This window comes from Lithobates pipiens, unplaced genomic scaffold (assembly GCF_037356315.1).
Source record: "Lithobates pipiens isolate NorthernLeopardFrog02 unplaced genomic scaffold, aLitPip1_a1.2 Scaffold_18, whole genome shotgun sequence".
In the NCBI taxonomy this organism is placed as follows: Eukaryota; Metazoa; Chordata; class Amphibia; order Anura; family Ranidae; genus Lithobates; species Lithobates pipiens.
In genome coordinates this window covers 646,953,388-646,974,942 of record NW_027507758.1, presented here as the reverse complement: position 1 = coordinate 646,974,942, position 21,555 = coordinate 646,953,388, and the positions used below count along the sequence as shown (strand labels likewise).

General features: G+C 45.9%; 1 protein-coding gene across 1 annotated transcript in view; it reads right to left on the bottom strand.

Moving 5' to 3' along the window:
• The window catches only part of LOC143989546 (uncharacterized), a 600,653-nt gene that overhangs the window by 329,777 nt on the left and 249,321 nt on the right, over window positions 1–21,555 (bottom strand). The gene's annotated exons all lie outside the window — the stretch shown is intronic.

The following is a 21,555-nucleotide window of genomic DNA, read 5'->3' as shown; positions in this document are numbered from 1 at the left end:
CACCCAGAAATCTCCACTGTCATTGGCTGCAGGTCCCAGCCAATTATTTGCTGTTCACCGGCAGCCAATCACAAATCACTCCTGTTTTATTTTGTAAACACGGGGAGCTATCTTGTGATTTCTTCTCTTCCCGAGTCCTTTTCTGTTCAGGAAGAGAAGAGAACACCACACTGTGAGTATAATCACCACACTTTACACCCACACACCTTAGATTGGCACATTTATCACCATTGATTGCCCTCATTCACCCTTTGATCACCCTGTCACCCAACCAGTGCCATTAGTACAGCGTCAGTGTACAGTATTTTTCACCAATCGCTGTATTAGGGTCACTTGTTACATCAGATAGTGCCAGGGTCAGCTAGCATTAAGCCCCGTACACACGAGAGGACTTATGTCCGACAGACTTCCAAAGGAGTTCCGCCGGAGTTCTGACAGACTTTTCGGCCGAACGGACTTGGCCACACACGATCACACTAAACTCCGACGGATTCGAACGTGATGACGTACGACCCGACTCGAATAAGGAAGTTCATAGCCAGTAGCCAATAGCTGCCCTAGCGTCGGTTTTAGTCCGTCGGAGTAGCATACACACGAGCGGATTTTTCGAAGGGGACCGGGTCCGGCGGAGTTCCGTCGGGAAAATTTGAAGCATGCTTCATTTCTAAAGTCCGTCAGACTTTTGCGAAGCTAAAGTCCGTTGCAGCCCACACACGATCGGATAGTCTGACGGACTTGGTCTGACGGACTTTGGATGTTGAAAAGTCCGCTCGTGTGTACGGGGCTTTAGATTGTCCGTACACTATCACACTCACGCTATAGGATCCTGATCACCACCATTACTAGTATAGTGTCTGTATGGATCAATATCCTGATCAGCACCATTACTAGTATAGTGTCTGTATGGATCAATATCCTGATCACCACCATTACTAGTATAGTGTCTGTATGGATCAATATCCTGATCACCACCATTACTAGTATAGTGTCTGTATGGATCAATATCCTGATCACCGTCATTACTAGTATAGTGTCTGTATGGATCAATATCCTGATCACCACTATTACTAGTATAGTGTCTGTATGGATCAATATCCTGATCACCACCATTACTAGTATAGTGTCTGTATGGATCAATATCCTGATCACCACCATTACTAGTATAGTGTCTGTATGGATCAATATCCTGATCATGAACAGAACTATATTAGTGTCCCCCTTAGTATAGTGTCCCTAATAATGCAGCTTTAGCAGAATCAGCCCTTCTGGCCTCAACAAGTGCAGTGTCAGTAGATCACCGGCTCCTCTGATACATTGCACACATAACCGCAGCACTGAGATAGAGAGCACTGACACCACACCAGCACCGTGATAGAGAGCACTGAGATCACACCAGCACCGAGATAGAGAGCACTGACACCAGCACCGTGATAGAGAGCACTGACACCAGCACCGTGATAGAGAGCACTGACACCAGCACCGTGATAGAGAGCACTGACACCAGCACTGTGATAGAGAGCACTGACACCAGCACTGTGATAGAGAGCACTGACACCAGCACCGTGATAGAGAACACTGACACCAGCACCGAGATAGAGAGCACTGACACCAGCACCGAGATAGAGAGCACTGACACCAGCACCAAGATAGAGAGCACTGACACCAGCACCAAGATAGAGAGCCCTGACACCAGCACCAAGATAGAGAGCCCTGACACCACACCAGCACCGTGATAGAGAGCACTGAGACCACACCAGCACCAAGATAGAGAGCACTGACACCAACACCGAGATAGAGAGTATTGACACCAGCACAGAGATAGAGAGCACTGACACCACACCAGCACCGTGATAGAGAGCACTGACACCACACCAGCACCGTGATAGAGAGCACTGAGACCACATCAGCACCGAGATAGAGAGCACTGACACCACACCAGCACCGTGATAGAGAGCACTGACAACAGCACCATGATAGAGAGCACGGACACCAGCACCGAGATAGAGAGCACTGACACCAGCACTGTGATAGAGAGCACTGACACCAGCACTGTGATAGAGAGCACTGACACCAGCACTGTGATAGAGAGAACTGACACCAGCACTGTGATAGAGAGCACTGACACCAGCACTATGATAGAGAGAACTGACACCAGCACCGAGATAGAGAGCACTGACACCAGCACTAAGATAGAGAGCACTGACACCAGCACTAAGATAGAGAGCACTGACACCAGCACCGAGATAGAGAGCACTGACACCAGCACTGAGATAGAGATCACTGACACCAGCACCGTGATAGAGAGCACTGAGACCACACCAGCACCGAGATAGAGAGCACTGACACCACACCAGCACCGTGATAGAGAGCACTGACACCAGCACCGTGATTGAGAGCACTGACACCAGCACTATGATAGAGAGCACTGAGATCACACCAGCACCGAGATAGAGAGCACTGAGACCACACCAGCACAGAGATAGAGAGAGAGCACTGACACCAGTGTTTTGGATCCCAGATAAATGTCTGCCCGAGTTATCTGCACCTGGTCTAATTCAAATGTCCATGCATGCATGTTTAGGAGTACGCTGACACACACTGTTCAGTGAAAAGCTTCCTTTATTGCTCTGGGCATATAGCCCCCTTTATAGTAGAAGATGACTCATTATTTGCAAAAGCATCATCTCAGGTGTATTCTGTGCTGTCATCAGAGATTGGAGGACCCTTATCTAAGGGGTCGTCTGGCCAGTTTCATCCAGGTTTTCTGCTGATGGTTTGTGGACTCCTGGACTCATTCCGATGGGAGGGGGGTCTCTAGGTGAAGCATTTTGAGTAAGGAGATTCAGCATATATCTTGACATAATAGAAAATAGTCATTTAATCAAAGTATTAAACAATCCATAACAGTCCCCCCTTGAAATGTCTATTTCCTATTCTGTCCCTAGTAGGTGGTCTAACTCATCTGTCCTCATGTGCCTTGGAACTTTTTTCTTGCTGTACGTTAGACATGTGATGGCTGGCCCATCACCCCCCTTGCCACAGTCTTTGCACATGTGGAAGTCAGAAGCTATCCCTATGGCTGAATGATCTTATAATTTATAGATATGGGGAGGGACTGTCATGGGGCATAGGGCTTCTCATAGTCCTCATCTTCTGCGTCCTGCTGCATCATCACTGGGGTCGCTTGGTCCACTGTTTTGCCTAGGAATTTCTTTACACATGGAATAACACAACATACTATAGTAGCTAGAAAGACCAGAATAACTAGTATTACAGTACCTATCCGAGCCAAGGTCTTCTGCCAACTACCCAAACCACTGGTCTCTTGGCTGATCTATACCCAAATTCTTCTTCAGCTCTACTGATAGGCTTTCCAACATTTGATGGCCAGAGTAACCTTACCATTTGGACCGGTGTTGTCAGGTATGTATGTATAGCATGTGCCTGTACCTTCTCTTATTTTACAAACAACCCCCCTTCTCCGCTAAAATCATGTCCAAGGCCATCCTATTCTAAAATGTCATGTAAGATGTGGGTGCTAATTGGTCAACAATCCCCTGTAGGGCATCTCTAGTGTAATTTACAAACCGTTGCTGGTTGTAATTAGTGATGGCAGAACAGTTCGCCCGGCGGTCGTTTCGCTGCGAATTTCGGCTGTTCGCGGTCCGCCCGTTCGGCGGACTATTGGCGCCGTTCGCCCGGCGGACTTCCGCGTTTACTGTGTAAAAGAACTTTGACCTATGATGACACATCCATCATGGGATACAGGACAGCCAATTGAGACATTACAGCACATGGACATTCCCCCTAACCTATAAATACACCCGATCCGATGGCCATTTTACATTCTTTCTTCTGTCACTATAGGGAGAGGTTGCTGTGTGGAGCAGGGAGAGATTACAGTGACCCAAATCGCTAGCTATTTGGTACACAAAAGTTCTTTTCAGGACTGGTATAGGTGTTAGGTGTAGTTCAGGATAGGCAGTGCTGTGCTAGTGATTGTTGCAGCAGTCTGAGTGTCTTTTGTCAGTTTAGAGAAAGGGACAGGACGGTGTGTACTGCAGGGAGAGTCAGTTTAATCATTAGCTGTTACTATCAGGTCCACAAAAGTGCTATTCCAGTAATCAGTTATTGTTCCAGCAGCCTCTGTTTTGTCAGTTTATATAGGGACAGGCAGGAAGCAGTGTGTCAGGCAGTGAGGGTCAGTTTAATCAGTAGCTGTTACTATTAGTTCCACAAAGGTTCTTTTCAGGACTGGTATCAGTGGTATGGTAATAGGCTTGTACACGTATAATATTCTTTCTTCCAAATATAGAAAGAATATTATACTTGACTGCTGCCCTTCTGCTGCAGTCTGCTAATCATTCACAACTCACTTGTTCCACAAAGCTCTTTATCAGGACTGGTAACTTGGTCTGTCTAGGGTGCTACAGTACATAGGGTTGAGTGAGGTACAGTCTGCTATTCTATAAGGACTGGTATCGGTTCACAATACATAGGGTTGAGGTGCACTACTGCTGACCGCTGCCCTATACTGCAGCAGTCCTTCATTGGTATAGGGACTGAGAGCTTTGTCACAGGGTCATTTAAAAAATGACAGGCAGAGGAAGAGGCAGGCCCTTCCGCAGGGGTGGTAGGGCAGGAGCAACAGGCTTGAGCCAAAGTGGGAAGTTGCAGAAGGTGCGTTCAATTACTTTAAAGGACGCACCAGACTTAGTTGAGTGGTTCGCTCAGCCGTACTCTTCTGCACCCTCCTCATCCTCTCGATCTGCACCCTCTTCTTCACTCTCTGCTATGTGCACACCCAAAGACACTACCACCACCACCACATACCTTCCGCTTGATTCACAGGAATTATTTTCCGATCCATATCAAGAGGACATTTCTGATGCACAGCCACTCTTAGTATTGGATCAGGGAGAGGAGGTAGCAATAACCGCTACTCAGCAGTCTGACGACAGTACCCAGATCAGCCCAAGGAGGAGGTTGGTCCCCGGTGTTGCTGCCTACTCCGAGATCTCTACTTATAGCGGTGGGGAAGGTGAGTTCAGAGGGAGATATGGACCAGCAGATAGGGAGGAGAAGCAGGAATAACTTACATTGCACAGGAGGGACAAAGCAGACTGCAAATGTATCAGGAGCGAGTCATCGACCATGTACGGTCACATCTCGCGCTCCCAGGACACCGGGACATGGCTCCACAGTGTGGGCTTTTTTTAACGTGTCCACTGCTGACAATAGCGTTGCCATCTGCAATCTTTGCAGTCAACGCATTAGTCGCGGTAAGCATAACACTCACCTAGGGACGACCGCCTTAAGAAGGCACATGGGCAGCCATCACCGAGCCGAGTGGGAGCAACGGAACACACAAAGCCACACTGCAGGCTCTCACCGTCCAACCTCGTCTTCTACTTCTCCTTCTCCTCTCTCCTCACAATTGTCCTCCACTCCACCTTCCATCACGCCAAGCTCATGTTTTTCTGTAAAAAGGCAGGCTTCCGTGGGCCTAATGTTCAAGCGTAAAAAAATGATGACGCCGGATAACCCTCTTGCCCAACGGTTGACGGCTGGCTTGTCAGAACTCATAGCCCGCCAACTACTGCCATATAAACTGGTGGACTCGGAGGCCTTTCGCAAATTTGTGGCCATTGGAACACCACAATGGAAGGTCCCAGGAAGGAAGTATTTCTCACAGAAGGGCATCCCAGAGCTATATGGCCATGTTCAGCGGCAAGTGAATGTATCTCTGGCACACAGTGTCGGTGCCAAGATACATCTGACCACAGACACGTGGTCTAGCAAACATGGGCAGGGAAGGTATATCACTTTTACTGCCCACTGGGTGAACCTTCTGACGGCCGTCAAGCATGTAACCCGTGGCACCCGTGTAGATTTGGTTTTACCGCCACCGATTGCATGCAGGCCTGACTCTTCTTCTCCTCCTTCTCCTACTCCATCCTCCTCAGCTGACTTCTCCTTTTCCACTGCTAGCGTCTCTTCCGCTGCGCCGCCCAAGCTCCCCAGAACCTATTTGACATGCCAGGTGAGACGTTGCCATGCCGTGCTGCGTCTGTTGTGCCTGGAAGCCAAGAGCCACACTGGCCCGGCACTCCTTTCAGCTTTGCGTTCACAGGCAGATCAGTGGCTAACACCGCTCAATTTGACAGTTGGTAAAGTGGTGTGTAACAACAGTGCCAATCTGCTTAGCGCATTGAAACAGGGCGAAATCACGCACGTGCCATGCATGGCACACGTCTTAAACTTGGTCGTGCAGCAATTCCTTGTCAAATACCCTGGGGCCCAGTACATCTTGCGGCAGGCAAAGAAAATCTCGGCCCATTTCAGAAGATCTTACACAGCCATGGCTCGCCTTGCTGACATTCAGCGGCGACACAATCTGCCGGTCAGACGTCTTATTTGCGATTGCCCGACGCGATGGAACTTAACCTTCTATATGCTTGATAGGCTGCTCCAGCAGAAACGTGCAGTTAACGTCTACCTGTATGAACTCTGCGGCAGAACCGGTTCTGGGGAGCTGGGTTTTTTTTCACCGCGCCAGTGGCTGCTCATGCACGATGAATGCAGACTTCTGTGGTCATTTGAGGAGATCACCAAACTGGTCAGTCGCAGCCATGGTGCCATCAGTGACATGGTACCTTATGCCTTCTTTATGGAGCGTGCATTGCGTTGTGTCATTGATCAAGCTGTGGAGGAGCAGGAGCGGGAAGATGAGGAAGTCGCAATGCTGGATGAATTCCCAGGGGGGGCTACTCTATCTGAGACAAGTCAACAACAAGAGTCTGAAGAGGAGTCAGAGGAGGATGGTGCCGGGGCAGATGAGGAGGAGCAAGAAGAGCATGCTTTAAACCTTTCTGGGGTCCCTGTTGTGCGTGGATGGGGAGAGGAGAATGAAGAGGACGACATTATCCTGGATGATGAGCAGGAACCAGGCCACCACACCGCTTCCACTTTAGTGCAAATGGGGGCCTTCATGCTCCAGTGTTTTAATAGGGACCCCCGTATAAAAAGCATAAGGGTCAAGGACCAGTACTGGGTGGCATCGTACTTAGACCCCCGGTACAAACACAAAATGGCGGAAATGTTACCGCCGTCGCAGAGGGCTGTCAGAATGCAGCACTTCCAGGCCTTGCTTCGAGAAATGCTGCATTTTGCTTTTGCGTGCGCTGGCAGAGGAGCAATTCCCACTCCCAGAGAAGGAGTTGCGGGTACCAATCCAACAGCGCCTGCAAGAAGAGGCCGGTTTGAAGATGTGTTGGTGACTTCGGATATGAGGTAATTTTTTCAGCCGACCCATCGACAGGTGTCATCCGGATCCAGCATCAGGGAACGCCTAGACCGCCAGGTGTCCGACTACATCAGGTTAACGGCCGATGTGGACGCTCTGAGGAGTGATGAACCCCTGGACTACTGGGTGGGCAGGCTTGACCTCTGGCCAGAGCTTGCCCAATTTGCAATGGAACTGTTGGCTTGCCCCTCATCCAGTGTCCTGTCCGAAAGGACGTTCAGCGCAGCAGGGGGGATCGTGACCGATAAGCGTACACGCCTAGCTCACGACAGTGTTAAGTACCTCACATTTCAAAAAATGAATGAGGCATGGATCTCGGAGGAATTCAACACATGTGACCAGTAGACCATGTATATGTCTATAAACAATTTTTTTTAATCGAGCACACAGACCTTCTTTCTTCATTTGGCTCACTTCCTTGTCCAAAAAAAGCACACCGTACTATATGCCCGTACCCTCCTCTTTGAAGAGGTTGAGCGGTGTCATATTTCTACTGGGGCTGCTTATTATGAGGGGCTCCCACCATCCCTGTGCTGTGCTGAAATCCTCCTGGGGCTGTACCTCTGCTGTGCATATTATGAGGGGCTCCCACCATCCCTGTGCTGTGCTGACTTCCTCCTGGGGCTGTATCTCTGCTGTGCATATTTTGAGGTGCTCCCACCATCCCTGTGCTATGCTCATGAGGGGCTCCCACCATCCCTGTGCTGTGCTGACTTACTCCTGGGGCTGTACCTCTGCTGTGCATATTTTGAGGTGCTCCCACCATCCCTGTGCTATTCTCATTATGAGGGGCTCCCACCATCCCTGTGCTGTGCTGACTTACTCCTGGGGCTGAACCTCTGCTGTGCATATTTTGAGGTGCTCCCACCATCCCTGTGCTATGCTCATTATGAGGGGCTCCCACCATCCCTGTGCTGTGCTGACTTACTCCTGGGGCTGTACCTCTGCTGTGCATATTTTGAGGTGCTCCCACCATCCCTGTGCTATGCTCATTATGAGGTGCTCCCACCATCCCTGTGCTGTGCTGACTTAATCCTGGGGCTGCTTATTATGAGGGGCTCCCTCCATCCCTGTGCTATGCTCATTATGAGGGGCTGCCACCATCCCTGTGCTATGCTGACTTCCTCCTGGGGCTGCTTACGGTGCAGGTGTCAGTGCTGTATATCACAGTGCTGATGTCAGTGCTCTCTGTCACGGTGCTGCTGTCAGTGCTGTATATCACAGTGCTGGTGTGAGTGCTTTATGTCATGGTGCTGATGTCAGTACTCTCTATCACGGTGCTGCTGTCAGTGCTGTATATCACGGTGCTGGTGTGAGTGCTTTATGTCACGCTGCTAATGTCAGTGCTCTCTATCACAGTGCTGCTGTCAGTGCTGTATATCACGGTGCTGGTGTGAGTGCTTTATGTCACGGTGCTGATCTCAGTGCTCTCTATCACAGTGCTGCTGTCAGTGCTGTATATCACGGTGCTGGTGTGAGTGCTTTATGTCACGCTGCTGATGTCAGTGCTCTCTATCATGTTGCTGTTGTCAGATGACTCTATCACGGTGCAGGTGTCTTTGCTGTATGTCACGCTGCTGATGTCAGTGCTCTATATCACGGTGCTGCTGTCAGATGACTCTATCACGGTGCAGGTGTCATTGCTGTATGTCACGCTGCTGGTGATCATCTCCTGCACCCTCTTCTTTGCCTACCCTGGTCCCTGACCTTCCCTCTCCTCCATTGCCTTCATGCGCTCCAGTCCTGAATTGTCACAACAATTTCCCATATAAAAAAAGAATTCTTGTAGTTGTTGATCCCAAATTCACCTCATACATGTATTATGTCATTGGCCATGTGGTGGGACTATGTTTGCACAGCTAATAATTATTTTGTGGTTTGCGAAGTTCGCCTCCCATTGAAGTCAATGGGGCCCGCCGCGAACGTTCCGGTTCGGGAACTATCGGCCGCGGTCCGCGTTCGCAAAACGTCACGTCGGAAGTTCGTCCATCACTATAGGCAAACACTACAGCACACAATTCAAGGAACAACGCAAAATCTACAAGAAAATTATTCTTCAGAGAAAAAAAAAAGATAAGGACAATATTCTTCCAAGAAAAAGCAATAAATGAAAGAAAAAGCAACAAACGAAAGAAAAGGCAACGAGCAACAGACAAAGTTAAAAGACATTATTCATCTCTTGTTTTACAAGACTATCATACTGAACAAGGAGTGAGTGTGTTTGTTTATATAAAAGGATAACATAGGATAGTTAACATCTCAAGGCTCAGAAGTTTGTCCCTGTACTATGGAGAATTGATACATTCCATATATATGGAATACAGGAATATATGGAGTAATAAGGTAATTAATTAATGCCAGAGTGTAAATAAATGATTTAATAAGGAAATTAAGTTTAATGTTGCATGTAAATGTTTACACGTGGTCATTCTAAGGCCGCGTACACACGGGCGGATTGTCTGCCCAACTAAGTTCGTCAGACAATCCGACAGACAGTCCGTTCAAAATTTGCATGAACGGACTTGACCACACACGATGAGCAGACAGTCCGCTGAAAGCGTGCGCGATGACGTGTACAGCACGTACGACGGGACTAGAAAAACGACGTCCTATACACTGCAATGCAACCTTCGGCCGTGTAAATCCTTTCTGAGCATGCGCCATACTTAGTCCGTCCAACTTGCCTACACACGAGCGGACTGTCCGCTGAAACCAAGTTTGGATGGACAAAACCAAGTTTGGACGGACTGTCTTACGGAAATTCCGTAAGACTTTATTCGTCAGACTGTCCGCTGAAAAAGTCCGCTGAAGCCCACACACGAGCGGATTGTCCGCTGAAACACGGTTCAGCGGACTAAGTTGGACAGACAATCCGCCCGTGTGTACGCGGCCTAAAATACATAAAAGGGGGCAGAGCAAAGTTTTCAGAGAAAAAAAACTATTGATTAACCACTTGCCGACCACCTCACGCAGATATACTGTGACAGAATGTCACGGGTAGGCAGAGTAACGTATGGGTTACTCCCCTCCAGCGGGCAGTAGCGCTATTGCGCCCCCTCAGCACCCGAATCGGTTGGCTTCATTCCAGGAGTGAACCATCCTGATGGGGAGGCCACCCCCTCACGATCGCTCCTGGTGAATGAGAAGCTTCCTCTGCTCCTGAACTGTAAACAGAAGCAGAAGTGATGTCATCTCTCCTCCTGGAGCCTTTTCATTCTGGCTTGTGAGGAGAGAAGACATCACAGTGAGTCTGTACCAACACTACGCTAACACTATCACACATAGGCACATAACCCCCCCAGATCTCCCCCTGTCACGGTGACACCAATAGCAGTTTTTTATTTTTTTTTACTGATCACTGCATTGGTGTCATTTGTGACTGTTATAAGTGTTAGGGCTCTCAATCTCTATAGATCTATTGTGGACCAAAGTAATTTGTATGCTGGTCAACACATCGCTGCTAATCCCCAGTCCTCCCTTGCCACAGACTGGAAACCAGTTACTGTTTCCGAATTTAAGACCTTTCTGGGCCTATTAAAATGAGTATGTTGCGGTCATATTGGTCCACTGACCCAATTTACCATATGCCAATGTTCTCTGCCTCCATGACCAGGGCACAATACGGGCAGATTTTGCGGTTCATTCACTTCAACAACATTGAACTCTGTCGTCCTCGTGGAGACCCTGAATACGATCGGCTCTACAAAATTCAGCCCCTCATAAACTACTTCAACTAACTTTTTGCAGACTTGTTTAATTCCCCATGAAGTTGTCTGTGTTGATGAGTCCCTGATTAAGTTTGTCTTTCAAACAGTATCTTCCCAGCAAGCATGCCAGATACGGGATCAAGATGTATAAGCTCTGTGACAGGGCCACAGGCTATACATGTAGTTTTATGGTTTACGAGGGAAAAGATAGTCACGTAGAGCCGCCAAACTGCCCAGATTACATAGGGAGTGCCAGTAAGATTGTATGGGACTTAGTATGACCCTTATTCAGAAATGGGTACCACTTGTATGTGGACAATTATTACACGAGTGTGCCACTTTTTAGTCACTTGTTTGATCGTCAGATTGGCACTGTGCGACCTAATCGCCAGGGCTTCCCCCAGCCGCTTATAGAATCCCATCTTAGGCTGGGGGAGAGAGCCTGCTTGAGATGTAATAATTTGCTCGCTGTGAAGTGGAGGGATAATAAGAATGTTTTCGTTCTTACCTCCATGCAGACACGAGGGTCCAAATTCCTACTAGTGTTGTGGAGAAACCCCTCTGTGTCCACGAAAATAACCTTAACATGGGAGGGGTGGACCTCAATGGCCAGTTGTTGGCACCGTTCCTAATTGCCTATAAGGCCAGACGCTCGTACAAAAAAGTGTCTGTTTATTTATTTCAATTAGCTTTGCTGAACGCTCATGTGCTATACAGAGCATCAGGACAGACTGGATCCTTCCTTAAATTCCAGGGAGAGATCATCAGAGCCCTTTCTATTTCCAGATGGTGTTCCACCTCACCTTCCTAATCCAAATGCAGTAAGCCGGCTGCATGAGAGCCATTTTCTGTATGTTCTCCCAAGTGCCCCTACCCAACGAATCCCCCAAAGAAGATTTTGTGTCTGCAGCAAGCATGGATATAGGCTTGACACCCGCTATTATTGTTCCTCCTGTCCTGACAATCCTGGTCTTTGCATCGGTGAATGTTTTGAATATTAGCGTAGGGTGTAGCACTGCACAGACTAGGACACACTTTCACAGGGTCTCCCAAGAACCTGGAACCGTTACAGTTACAACAGTTACAGTTACAAAAAAAGTGTTAAAAAAAAACACAAAAAAATGATTAAAAAAAAAAAAATAGTTATTTTATTGTTATCTCTATTCTCTCTCTATTGTTCTGCTCTTTTTTACTGTATTCTATTGTGCAATGTTTTATTGTTATGTTTTATCATGTTTATTTTCAGGTATGTCTTTTTTTATACTTTACTGTTTACTATGTTTTATTGTTAACCATTTTTTTTGTTTTCAGGTACGCCATTCAGCTGCAGCGCAAATTTATTTATCTTTACAGCAACAGCGTTTGCTCCCACGATATATAAAGCCGTCACTCCAGTGCTGTCGGAGGTGATTTCACCACCACAGTTAAAAAAAGAGCATATATGCCGAAGCATGGGGCAAGCAGGGGTGGAGGAGCGATTTGCTCCTAACCTTTGGGATGGATGCCCCCATGCTTCAGCCTATATTTTTTAGGCCATTCAGCTGCAGCACTGATTTATTTATCTTGACAGCAACAGTGTGCCCTCCCACGATACATAAAGCCGTGACTTTAGCGCTGTAGGAGGTGACTTCACCACCACAGTTAAAAACAAAATGGTGTATGTATGCCCATCATTAGAAGTGAGTGGATGAAGGGAGGTATTTAATGGTGGGAATACCCACCAATCAATCTCTTTTTTTTTCGTTCAGCCCACAGGCTGCATGAAAAAAAAAGATTACAATATATGCCCAACAAGGACCAGCAACGTACTGGTATGTTGCTGGACTTTGAGTGGTTATACCAGAATGATATGTGTATGTAAATTACTGCGCTATCTAATAGAACACCCTGAGGTGATATCTCAGTATTCCGGGGAAAATATTAATAATAATATGCTGCAACTAATCATGACACACACAATAAGTACAATATAGAAAAAATAAGCTGCACATATATGCATAAAGTAAATGATCTGTGAAAAACAAAAATTAAATGTCCAAAGAAACTGTGCAAAAAAGCCCCGGGTGTCCGATAGACTCTGTGAAGTCTCTGATGAACAGGGGGTTCTCTAACTCAATCAATCCAGACAACACTTTGTGAGGAGTTCTTTCCACAGTTTACAAACGTTCAATCCACCACAGAAAACATGCAGGGGTAAGAATGTAAGGAAAGAATGCCTCCATAGTGTAAATCCTTATAAAATTGTAATACCAGTAGTTAAAAGACTAAATTGCACTTACAAGTCGTGGATCAAATAGCGTGTGACAAAATACGAGCCGGCCGGCTCTCGATAACTGTCCGTTCCCTCCGGGACTTTGCGTTCAACTCGGTGGCGTCAGCACGCCACTCCTCCCCTATTGATAATGGTTGAGCCTAAAGTGTTTTTTATATGTGAACCAGCTCTGAGTTCTCGGTAGACAAGACTAGGATTAGTGAATAGCTAATGGAAGTTCCAAACTTGGGACGCCTAGTCAGGGGGGTTATGTTCTATTCCCCCTTGGTAAGAGGGCCCCTGGATGATGATATGTCCACCTCCCACCTATGTGAGTTACGGTTAGTTGGTGGTGGTGAGAGGGAGGGAGGGTATCTCTATGTAACCTCTATCCTCCTTTACCCCAGCTCATAACTCTGGGGTCATACATTTAATGGGTGGCTGTTTTGGAACATCTAGAGTTTTTTCTTTTTCTTCATTTTTTTTTCTCTTTTTCGCTTTTAGTTTTACTTCCATTTTTATTCTTAATTTCATTTTAATAATAATGAATGTTCTCTTCTTCTCTCCTTTTTTATAGATGGGGTTTATATAGAAGGGTTTCAAAATCTTTTTGTATAATTTTTATCATTTATTAAACTTAGGGAGGTTGGAATAACGCACTTATTGCACCCAGTATAGTAGTGTAGTTTGTGGAGGGACCACTAGATGGTGCTATTCTTATATCTTCTATAGAATGGTGAAATGTATTTGGTCACACGTATGGGATTATCTTCTTTGTCCCTTTTTCTCCCTCAGTTATCTTACTGAAGTTAATTGACTCCTTAACTGACATTTTCTTGGGATTAAGGGATGAGGACAACTGTTTGCTGTGGGTTTTCCTATACTCCAATACTCCAATAGAGATCCCCAGCTGGGGAATTGGCCACAGGCGTTTTTTTGATCTCCCTAATCAAATCAGCTGGAAAGCTGCAGTGATTTTAAAGGTGGTGGATCCTTTTCTATCTTACCCCTGCATGTTTTCTGTGGTGGATTGAACGTTTGTAAACTGTGGAAAGAACTCCTCACAAAGTGTTGTCTGGATTGATTGAGTTAGAGAACCCCCTGTTCATCAGAGACTTCACAGAGTCTATCGGACACCCGCGGCTTTTTTGCAGTTTCTTTGGACATTTCATTTTTGTTTTTCACAGATCATTTTAATCACTTTATGCATATATGCGCCGCTTATTTTTTCTATACCAGAATGATGCCTGGGGGTTTAGGTATCATCTTGGTATCATTCTTTTCAGCCGGCTTTCACGTAAAAGCAATCCTAGCAGCTAATTAGCCTCTAGACTGCTTTTATAAGCAGTGGGAGGGAATGTCCCACCGTCTTCCATGGTTTTCTCTGGCTCTCCTGTCCCAACAAGGAACCTGAGAATGCAGCCGGTGGTTCCGCCAGCTGACCATAGAGCTGATCAGAGACTAGAATGGCTCCAATCATCTCTATGGTCTAAGAAACCGGAAGCTACGAGCATTTCATGACTTCGATTTTGCCGGATGTAAACAGCGCCATTGGGAAAGCATGTGTGGAAGTGATTGTATCTGACAGACAGGAATCTGTATGTGTGTGTGTATGTGTGTATCACTGCCCGGCACACCACTCACATCACACACTTCAGCCAATCTGCCCTGAATCATGTGTGCGGGGGTGGGGGAAGAAGTCATCACACCAGGATTCTAGATTGAAGGATCGCTTGGGGGATCCTCTGAAGTGTGTGGGGATCACTTGTCTGCTTCACACTCCTTAGATTGTATCAGATTGTATGAAAGATTTGTATCTGCCTGTGTGTGTCCAGCCAGATAAATGTGGGAGAGTCTCCCCCCAGTGGTGGTCAGCAGTATTGCAGGCTGTGAGAACTGTATCATAGCTGGTTATATCTCTACCCTCATATGTCCTGCATCAATCAAGGATCTCCCTCCAATTGGCAAATCACCATAGACATGATTTCCTTGTCATCCATTGTTGGTGTCAGTGCAAGGGGGAAAAAACATTGTTGGTGTCAATGTGATAAAATAAGCCCCATTGCTGGTGTCACTGAGATAAAATAAGTCCCATCATTGTTGTCATTGAGATAAATAATATATAACATTCTCCACAATGCAGAGCAATCCCATCAGATAATGTGACAGTCCTTCATTCAAAACATTATAATGGTCCTTCAATGTCCAATAAATCGATGTTTCCTCCACCACGTGATGTGATTTATCGGTTCCTTCCTCTTCTATCAGACTCGGGGACACATGCACACACCCAGTGATAATATGTGATCTCCTTGTGCATGGACCTCAATACAGATCAAGGTCAGAACCCACCTGAGGCCTCCTGAGGAAGTTCTGGTACAGGAGGGAAACACGCACAGGATTTGTACCCGCTCTGTGGGTATGAGATCCCTGGCTGTATTAATCATTATGACCCATGTTTATTCATCCTGAGATACACTATATTACCAAAAGTATTGGGACACCTGCCTTTACACACACATGAACTTTAATGGCATCCCAGTCTTAGTTTGTATTATATTTTACTGACAATATTGAGTTGGCCCACCCTTTGCAGCTATAACAGCTTCAACTCATCTGGGAAGGCTTTTCACAAGGTTTAGGAGTGTGTCTATGGGAATGTTTGACCATTCTTCCAGAAGAGCATTTGTGAGGTCAGGCACTGATGTTGGACGAGAAGGCCTGGCTCTCAGTCTCCACTCTGATTCATTCCAAAACTGTTCTATCAGGTTGAGGTCAGGACTCTGTGCAGACCAGTCAAGCTCCTCCCCCTCATTCATGTCTTTATGGATCTTGCTTTGTGCACTGGTGCGCAGTCATGTTGGAACAGGAAGGGACCGTCCCCAAACTGTTCCCACAAAGTTGGGAACATGAAATTGTCCATAATATCTTGGTATGCTGAGTTCCCTTCACTGGAACTAAGAGGCCAAATCCAACCCCTGAAAAACAACCCCATACTATAATCCCCCTTCCACCAAATGATTGGTACCAGTGCACAAAGCAAGGTCTATAAAGACATGGATGAGCAAGATTGGGGGGGGAGAAACTTGACTTGTCTGCACAAAGTTCTGACCTCAACCCGATAGAACACCTTTGGGATGAATTAGAGTGGAGCCTGCAAGACAGGCCTTTTCATCCAACATCAATGCCAGACCTCAAAAATGCTCTTCTGGAAGAATGGTCAAACTTTCACATAGACACACTCCTAAACCATGTGGACAGCCTTCTCATAAGAGTTGAAGCTGTTATAGCTGCGAAGGGTGGGCAACTCAATATTGAACCCTCCAGACTAAGACTGGGATGCCATTAAAGTTCATGTGCATTTAAAGGCATGTGTCCCAATACTTTTGATAATTACGGATGAGCCGAACACCCCCTGCTTCGGGTCACACCAGAACTTGCGAACAGGCAAACAATTTGTTTGAACACGTGAACACCATTAAAGTCTATGGGACACGAACATGAAAAAACAAAAGTCTTAATTTTAAAGGCTTATATGCAAGTTATTGTCATAAAAAGTGTTTGGGCACCCGGGTCCTGCCCAAGGGGAGTGTTTGGGGACCCGGGTCCTGTCCCAGGGGCCATGTATCAATGCAAAAAAAAGTATTAAAAAATGACTTTTTTTTAAAGAGCAGTGATTTTAATAATGCTTAAAGTGTAACAATAAAAGTGTAATATTCCTTTAAATTTCGTACCTGGGGGGTGTCTATAGTATGCCTGTAAAGGGGCGCATTTTTCCCATGTTTAGAATAGTCCAAGAGCAAAATTACATTTCTAAAGGAAAAAAGGTCATTTAAATTGATCGTGGCTGTAATGAATTGTCAGGTCTCGGAAATATAGATAAAAATCATTGAACAAAAATGCCATGGGTTCCCCCCAGGCCATTACCAGGCCCTTCAGGTCTGGTATGGATAATAAGGGGAACCCTGCTCCAAATAAAAAAAAAATGACGTAGGGGTCCCCCCAAAATCAATACCAAACCCTTATCCGAGCACGCAACCTGGCAGGCCACAGGGAAAGAGGGGGGACGAAGAGAGAGCCCCCCTCCTGAACTGTACCAGGCCACATGCCCTCTACATGGGGAGGGTGCTTCGGAGTAGCCCCCCAAATCATCTTGTCCCCTGGTTGATGGGGACAAGGGCCTCATCCCCATCACCCTTGCCCGGTGGTTGTGGGGGTCATGGGGCTTATCAGAATCTGGAAGACCCAAAGATCCTGGCCTCCCCCCCCTGTGTGAATTGGTAGCGGGTACATTGTACCCCTACCCATTCACCAAAAAAAGAGCTAAAAATAGTAAAAATGTCAGGAGACACTATGGGGCAAGTCCTTAAAAATGTCCCACGATGGAGAAGCATCTCATGCCGCCGATGAACGTGGCATCAGAGGAAGGCGGGGTCACCCGTTTACGTCACTGAGTGGCTCCGCCCTCAGCTATATAACAGCTGTCATTGAGAAGAAGCATCACTCAATGGGAGCTTCCCATGGTAGGCGGAGCTGTTGCTACTTTTCTTTAAAAAAAATTTTGGCTCATCGGGCGTCGTGAGATGGATCTACATCGCGGGACTTTTTTATTTTGTAATAAAGGACTTGTCCCAAAGTGTCTCTTGTCTCCTACACCCCAAAATACATTCTGCTTCTTCTCCTGAGTACGGGGATACCACATGTGTGGGACTTTTTGGGAGCCTAGCTGCGTACAGGACCCCGAAATCCAATCACCGCCTTCAGGATTTCTAAGGGCGTAAAATAGTGATTTCACTTCCTCACTACCTATCACAGCTTTGGAGGCCATAAAATGTCCAGATAGCACAAAACCCCCCAAATTCCCCCATTTTGGAAAGTAAACACCCCAAGGTATTTGCTAAGAGGCATGAAAATTAAGAAAGAAAAGGAAATTTTTGTTTTTAAATTTCAAAAATTTGTGACAAAAAGTGAGATCTGCAAAATACTCCCCATGCATCTCAGCAGATAGCTTGGGGTGTCTACTTTCCAAAATGGGGGAATTTAGGGGGGGTTTTGTGCTATCTGGACATTTTATGGCCTCCGAAGCTGTGATAGGTAGTGAGGAGTGAAATCACCATTTTACACCCTTAGAAATCCTGAAGGCGGTGATTGGTTTTCGGGGTCCTGTACGCGGCTAGGCTCCCAAAAAGTCTCACACATGTGGTTTCCTTGTACTCAGGAGAAGCAGCAGAATGTATTTTGGGGTGTAATTCCACATATACCCATGGCATGTGTGAGCAATATATCATTTAGTGACAACTTTGTGTATTTATTTTTTTTGCCATTTTTTCAATCACTTGTGAATGTGAGGGTAAATCTACATGTAATAGTAATAGTGTATACATGTATAACCATGACCCTACCAATACCTATAAAAAGTATATATAGAACTGGGACAAACCTATTTCTTAGAACACCTGACCCAGTTAGACGTGAACTAGCTGTATGAATGTTACACCATGCTATGAATACCAAGTTCTTCATTGAGGCCTTCAGGTGAAAGAGATCCTAACATATAGATCTGAAAGTTTTCCCTCCTGCACAGGAAGGAAAACCTCTCGTTGTCAGTAAGTGTACCTTTAGGAATGGATTCGATTTTATATATTTTATACATTTTATATATTTGTTATGTATCTGGAGAAAATGGCGTGGGACGCTGTGTTTGTGAAATCCCCTTTGTAATAAACCTCCGGTGCTCTCCAACCCTCGTACACAAGGTACGTATCGTACGACCTACATACAAGAGGTTACAAGGGCACCACAGGATATACAGTAAGTAACTAAATCCATTGAGCAAGTAATAAACTGACTAATCTGGAAAGTGGTACCCTTATTGGTGGCAATCTCAGGGCGACCATGAGTGATAAACTGGCAGGTGAGGCAACCTCTTTTGCGACATTGAAAAATGCCCGTCCTAGTATCAAAATAGGCATTCATGTCAAACAGAGATCTTTTATTGGAACTTTGTAACTTGCTTGGAGCAAAATTATTTATGATTAAGAGCAATAATATTTTGTAATGTTTATTGATGATCTTTGAAATAGTCCTATATTTAGAGTTGAAAGTGGACACAAATCTAGCTGTATTATGTGGTTGTCTATCAGTAGTGTCTTTGGGTTTTGGTGGCATATCCATATGAGAAACAAAAGCATCCTGGACCAGATCTCTGGGGTAGTTCTTCTCTTCACATTTTCTCTGCATGCGCTTGCCTTGTGTAGTATAGTCTACCAACCTGGAATAGTTCCTCCTCAACCTATGAAACTGCCCATTGGGGATGTTCATCTGCCGGGTGGAGTGATGACAACTGTCAGAATGAAGGTAGGAGTTGTCACTTGTAGGTTTGGTGTGATTTCTGGTGACGATATCTTGTTTGTCGTGAGACAGAACCAAATCTAGGAAGACTAGTTCAGTGGGGTCTAATACATGTGTGAAAGACAACCCTAATTCATTGGTATTGTAATGGGCTACAAAGGAAGAGAACACGCCTGGACCCCACTCCAAATGAGCCGGACATCATCAATATATATCAGTTTTCATTATTTATTATCTTTTCGTTATTTATTCATGGATTCAACATTATTATTATGGATTTTTATCAGTATATACACAGATATATACTGTATTTTATATATTTTTTATAACATTGTTTTTGAGAGGCTCTATGAATTTTACGATGAATGTATTTCCATGAGTGTAATATGGATTCCACACGCTCTCTCTTTCTTTCATAAATGATAGGGTTGAGATGGGTTATTGGCTATACTTGAGCTAGATACTCCCGCCCCTCCCCACCCCTCACATCGGGCTTAAATACTGCTGTTGCCTTTTCTTCCATGACTTGGAAAAAGCACAGGCGTTTGAGACATGTAGTCACAGGAACCCAGCAGCTTGCGCTCCACTGTGCATCACATACTTCCTGGTTTCCGGTGTGGGGCTGACGTCATTCAGTATGCCAGGTTCCTTCGGCTCTCCCGGATTTTTCTATCCCACGGCAGCTGTCATACCCCACCGCTCACAGCCCAGTTTGGTTTCCTCGGGCCACCATCTCAGGTCCTCACAATGGTGGGCACAGCGTTCCCCTGCACTCCGCCGTCCCATTCTTCCTGGACGCAGGGAAAGTTCCATCATAAGGTTTCAGGCAGCGGACTGCCATTCTCTTCACCGGGCTTTTCATCCATCTCCACATAGCGTAAGGCGCCCCTTACCATGTCTGACCAGCAAGTCCTTGGGTGGCATTAACCCTTCTCCACCCGGATGTCACCAGTGGTATCGTTTGATTTTAATGTTTTTTTTTAACAATACCAATCTGATAAGGATATCTGCATGACTGTTTATTGTGACATCTGAAGATCTCACAGTTCCCGGCATTCTTTGTTTTCCCAATCCACCGTGCAATAAACTATTCTTTTTATTCACCTCATGGATTTCACATGGACTTTCTGGATTTAACCCATAGAGCGCTGCTTTGTAGTTTCTATGATCGTCAGGGATGACCACCAGTGATGCCAATCAGTGCCCATAAGTAATGCCTGTCAGTACCTCCTCATCAGTGCCCATCAGTGATGCCAATCAGTGCCCATAAGTAATGCCTGTCAGTACCTCCTCATCAGTGCCCATCAGTGATGCCAATCAGTGCCCATAAGTAATGCCTGTCAGTACCTCCTCATCAGTGCCCATCAGTGATGCCAATCAGTGCCCATAAGTAATGCCTGTCAGTACCTCCTCATCAGTGCCCATCAGTGATGCCAATCAGTGCCCATAAGTAATGTATATCAGTACCTCCTCATCAGTGCCCATCAGTGAAGGAGAAAACTTACTTTACAAAATGTTATAACAGAAACAAAGAAAAACTTTTTTTTTCAAAAAAAATTTTTTTTTTATTTGTAGCACAATAAATAAAAACCCCCCAGTGGTGATCAAATACGACCAAAGCTCTATTTGTGGGGAAAAATATAAAAATGAAATTTTTTGCTACAGTGTTGCATGACTGAGTAATTGTCATTCAAAGTGTGACAATTCTGACAGCTATCAATTGGTGTGGGCAGGAAGGAGGTGAAAGTGTCCGGTATTGAAGGGGTTAAACATGTGGGCAAAAAAACACACAAAACCATCTCTGGCAGTGAAAGGGTTAAAGGAAAAGTTTTCCTTCGGGAAGCTGTTACATCTTCCTGTTCCTGCAGTGGCTCAGCGATCCGAGTCCTCTGTGTGACAGCAGTGCAGGGAGAAGTTCCCCGTACCGGCTGTCACTTTAT